Genomic DNA, 6000 nt, shown 5'->3' with positions numbered 1-6000 from the left:
TTTGCACCATTCGTAAAAAGAAAAACAGCCACTGTGGATAGCCTAGACATTGTCTGATGTTTGTAGCCCTAACCTCTTTAGCAACACCCAAAGAGTTTTGACATACATGGATAAATCTTTTCATTGGGTCTGCAGAATGAAAATAAGTGCCAAGGGCTAAGGACTCAATCAGCATCGGTAAGAGCTAACGCAATTCCAAATTTAAAGTGGGAGGAATCACAAAATAAAACAGTTCTGTTCCAAAGATGTTCACTGGTGTTCATTGAGGAGCACTGGTCAGATGAAGAGTTAAAAGCATTTCTACCTACTGAAGTCAATAACTATTTATTTTGTTATGATAAATAGTAGTGATGTGTGTCATTTAGGCTCAATCTGACCCACTGGCATTAAAAGATGGTTGCTAACAGTTTTTGTTTTAAAGCCAATTTCATAGAGAGAGCTTGATAGAAAGTTTCTGTTAAAACAGTTGTAGATTAATGTGCTGTTTCAATATTCCATCAGCAATATCTTTGTAGGGAAATGCAAAGGGCTGGGTGCCCAGAGTAATTTTTCTTCATCATCTCTGCAAGCAGAACTTCATCTATAGTAGATCTACAGTATATGGCTTTCAGGTTTTTTCCATTCGCTCAGAAATTCATTAGGCTTCAGAGAGGTAAGAAGTTAAAGTGTGCATCACTTTTTCACTGGTTCATAGTCCTCTTTGCACAGATGGTACAAGACCTGTGGCCCATTGGTCTAACCTGAGGTAAAATAAAACATCCAGAAAACATAATGACAAAAGGAACCCAGGAATCAGTTTGGAAATAGAACCATATTTCAGACAGGTGGAATTACCTTTATTGCTTTGAGTATGGAACATATCTGGGAGCCTATATTGATGTCTGTTGTAGGAATTAACCCTTCAACGAGAGGAGGGACTTATTTTAGTTCCTCAATTGTCTAGCGTGTAGAGACAGGCGTCTAGGCCATATGCATATCACTGTGTGCAGATCTATAGAAGATCTTGTTAAAGACTGAGGACGAAGACTTCCATTGCTGAGCACTAAAAAGCCTTCCAAAATTAATGATCATCTTCATTAGTCACACCTTATTAGTCAGGGTAATTACTTGTATCTGCAAGACAACAAGCCTTACTGGCATAATCGATCAATCCCACTGACAGCTCAAGCCCATCAATATGTTCAAACAGCATGGAAAACATCAATCCTGCCTGACAGACTGGATGGGTTAATTTTCCTGTGTTCCTGGACTGGACATTCTTTTAACTCTCAAGATATTCACCAGCACTTTATCCACAGCTTTCAGCAATATTTATTGCCACTCATTGGCTATGTGGTAAACCAGCTCTTATAAAGCAAGCACAATAGGAACAATGTCTGGAGATAATGTAGTACAGTGCAGGCAATTATAGTAAAGAGGCAGTGGGCTTGCAGAATTAACGGTGTACACATTATCAGACTGGCAAGAACATTTTAGTGCCTTTAGCAATACCTATGGAAAACGTTAGTCTATTTGTACACAGTAATGATTAATATTTCCATCAAGGGAATACAAATGTCTGCTGAATAACGGACCACATGTGTAAAAGACCTTCACTGTACATATTAAACAATATTAGGAGTGGTTGTAACTGAGCACTGGCTCTCTGCTTAAAACTGCTTAGACATGTGGTAGAAACCACATGTATATTTTTAAACCATTCCGATTCAAACATTTACAATCAAACAATTTCAGTCACAATACCTCTATGATGATACTCAAGGAAAAAGAAAGCTTTGATTGTATCCAGAAATCAATCTTTTCAGCCTTTTGATTGCACCCCAGTCCTTGTGCCTGTTGCAGTGATTATACATATTTGTAAAATGATTGACTAATAAGGATATAAATGTGCAGTCTTCCCTACAAGAGAGGAAGAACGCCCCACAAAGTCCAAAATAAAGATGCAGCAAAAATGACACACTGTCTTGTCGAATTGGAAGCTCCCTGCTGTGATCTAGAGTGCCTCCTCTACAAAGCAGAAATGAACCATTAATGTATCAGCCTTGAAGTTGCATTGAAGCTGCTGGCACTTAAAATATTAAGATATCAGAATATGGGAACACAATTGCTGGGTGCTCTGCACCTCCCGGATTTAAAGGTGGCACTCAAGCGCATTCCAAAGGCATTAGCCTGTGAAGCTCAGCAAAGCAGATACTGATTGGCTTAAACATTGTGCCTTTTGGAGAAAAAAAAGGGCGCAGGGCTTGCAAAGAATTGCCAGTCAGCCACTGAGCATGTATGAATTGGTGCTTTCTAACTAGGGCCAAGTTTTCGTATGTATTTGCATCTGAAAAGAGCTTTTGGGCTGAGCTGTGGAAATAGAAGTGACAGTCTTTGCAGGGTGGTGAGAAGCAGTTTTACTTCACGGTCAAACTATAATCTTTAGTGCCGCCTTTGCCGGGGTCTGAAAAGGGCTCTTTGTCAGATCAGCTTCCCCGACTTTATTCATGCATCTTTAATGGACAGCAAGCTTCTTTCATCACAGGGCCTGGGTGATCTGTACCTCGATTTTACCTGTCACTGGGTACAGTATTGACAATTGACTTGCCTTCACTTCACTTCCTATTTTCGAAATAAGGCTCAAGATGTAATGTACCAGCAACCTTAATATAAAAAACATCAAAAGTGACAATCGGTTGCATCAGATTTCACATGATTTTTTCTTTTTCTTCGGCTGCTGGGACCTTCACCTTAATAAAAATTATACTGTTGCTTAATGGAAAACAGGGAACATGTACTCAATAAAATTCTGTATACATTTTGGATTTTTAGCATTATTACTACAGTACATGTTTTAAAGAAGATGATGATGATGATGATTATTATCATTATTATTAGTTATTATTATTAAATTGCTATGATTGCACTGACTCTTCTGATTATAAATCAGCTGTTTTCACAATCTCGTCAGTGGTAAATTGATCCTATTATTGACTAGATAATTGTTCATTTCGATAATGATAGCAGTAGCTGCCAAAAAGTACTACTGAGATCCTGGACTTAAAAAAAGGGGATACAGATCTGAAAATCTATAGACCTTGCACTCTGGGGTATAACTTATATAGTTCTCTAGAACTTTGGCTGCTACAGGCCAGGTTAAACAAGTCTTCAGGAGGGTGATGTGATGATATACTCATTCACAAAGAAATTGCAGAACATCTGATGAAAATCGTTCACTTGGCACATAGTTCACTTAATATTTACATTTTATTTTTTAAAACAGTAGCAAAACAAATTTGAGCAGAATTGCTCCTTTGGTAAACAAAACACCGAACTTAAGTCATATGATTTCATATAAATGCAAGGTGCTTTGCATTAAGTCTACAAGTTGAATTGAGTAAAAAAAAATCTCTAGAAATAGCTATTCAAAAACATTTTTATTAATACATGAATAGTGAAGCATACAAAATCACCATATTTGTCTGATAAGTAAAATGATCAAACAGTATCTGATACATTTAAAACTGGATTAAATCCTTTACATAATAATGTTGCAGTTCTCCTGTGCAGCAAAAAAATATAAGAAATACTTAATACTTCCATAAAATTAGAAAATCTGAATATTTTAGGAAGGAAATGTGAGAAGTTTTAATTGATTTTCTTGTGTCTAATCGTATTAGGTTATGAATCGCATTAGTTTCTATGCTGCATTTGCCAAACAACTGTCAACAGCCTTGTAATCATAGGAAGTGCATAAATCACATTTGCACAGTCATCCACAGTCACTTTGGATGAAGTAGACTCAGATGTTTAAATTCTTAAGTTATTAAGAATAAACTTCGGGGCTTAAACAGCCGATTATCTAAATCATGGTATTTTTGCTCTCTTTGACAGTCTCTATACAAGTAAATAGTTTCTTTAATACAGCAAATGAGCAGGGAATGCTCTTACATGCGAAAATAAGTATCGTAAATATGTAGCCAGATTTCACAAGATGTAGCAGACCTCACAGAAGAAAAGTCTGTTAACCCAAATTGCCATATTTTGCCCAAGTAAAAAAGTAAGGCAAGTCACTGAAAGACACTGGGCTTTTCCTCCACCTCTGATCCTAAACGCTTTAGCATACTAATTACTGCATTTGGATAGGAACTCAGATCACCTGTGTTTTCAGGCCTTGCTAACAAGTGACCACAAATTCTTCAGGAATTCAGGCCTTGAAGATCTAGATGTCTCATTTGTTCTGGGACAGGATAATAAAGGATTGGGGATAACCGCATATTTGTAAAATACGGATATGTTAACAAAAAAGATTGTCTTATTATGTAGGATGGGAGTAGCTTTGGGATACAAAAGAAGCAGAAATACATGTGCAGGATATCTTCTCTGTGCACAAAAACATTTTTAAAACAACCTGATTACAGGAGGTCATTCTTGCCGTCTGCCATAAGACTGTACAACGCATCCACCTTGCGTCTTGGCAGAGGCAACAGCGACAGTGACCTGTTTCTGGACTAAACGCATATACACATATACTGCTACATCTGTTCTCTTTCTTTTTCTTTTTCTTTTTCTTTTTCCCGTTTACAACCACTTTTGTGCAATATATGCCAGGGACCTGTGCAATACATTTATATTTATATCTATGGTTACATCTATATTTATATTCATACGTGTGATACGATTTTCTGTGTACTGTTCTGTTCTAGTTTCCTCTTGTGTGTCCGGACTGTGAGTAACTCTTGTATTGTATTGTATGTATTGTACTATTAGTATATAATTCGTTACACTGTGGCTGTGTTGTGTGTGTTAAGCTGCTGTTGCACTGCAATTTCCCTCACGGGATCAATAAAGTATCTATCTATCTATCTATCAGCTCATCGCTCCATATTAAAAATGAAAGGGATATGGTAATACCTCTCCACTGAGATCAATAAACCCTAATGCTATCATTTACGAGAAGAATTTGGGAAAGGGGGGTTCGAATCAGCACATTCAGCAGAAGAGGGATAGACGATCAATTAGGAAGAGTACAGATTGAAGAAAGAAAAAACAGCCAAAAAACCACAAGAGCTGAGAAGTTCTGCAATGACAAGGAGGTGGTCAAAGAGATGGTAGTTAAATTATGTACTGTACACAAATGTGTTTGCCTCATCTTGAATACACCTATGAACATAATCCAGACATTATTGATAATAAATTGAATTTATAGCAAAACTTCTCATCACAAAGGAATGCCAAGTGCTTTGGATATAGAATGAAGTGGATTTAGGAAGGTCCTGTTGTACAGGCACAGTGTGGGATTTAGGGCACAGAGAGTAACAAACCTACTGTACTCTTAAGAACAATGCAATGGGACCTGAAACCCAGGCTCTATCTTTAGTAACCAGGACCTCTCCGACAGCAGAGCATTCCTAGTCACAACACTCAGGCTTTGCATTATGAGGAGGTTCTGGACCAGGGGGAAGAGCTCCACCTACTGGTACCCTACAGCACTTACAGCAGTAGGATGGTTTCCACACAGAGGACCCCATTTCAGTACTGACCAGACCCAGCCTTGCTTACCTTCTGAGCTCCGAGATGGACCTCGAAGACCGTAACATCGCTGTCCACTAAAATCATCATTATAAAATGGCAAGAGCCAGAAGCTAAATTCCCATTAGAAACCATTAATAAAATATGTAATGGAAGATGTGATATTGGTGTTGAAGAAGAGTCCTGTGATGATTCATGGTGATTGGGCTGGTGTTTCTTTTCCATTAAGTTTACTTTATTTTTCAATTTTATCCAATTTGTTAAGCTCATTAATTACCAATTTAATTTGCAGGCAGAATAGTGAAAGGCCAACACAGTCAATGGAGAACATTATGTTGTACAATCTAAACTGCTGACGCTTGAACTCAACAGGTAGCAGAATGCACAGCTATTTTCACTGCTGTTCAATAGCTGGGCTTTGTTAGATAAATCCAAGCGTGGGCAGAGAACAATGAGATATAATTCAGGCTGAAGTATCTTTCTGTGAGG

Source organism: Lepisosteus platostomus, chromosome 7, assembly GCF_059453375.1.
Source record: "Lepisosteus platostomus isolate fLepPlt1 chromosome 7, fLepPlt1.hap1, whole genome shotgun sequence".
Lineage (NCBI taxonomy): Eukaryota > Metazoa > Chordata > Actinopteri > Semionotiformes > Lepisosteidae > Lepisosteus > Lepisosteus platostomus.
This window is presented reverse-complemented; position numbering follows the sequence as displayed.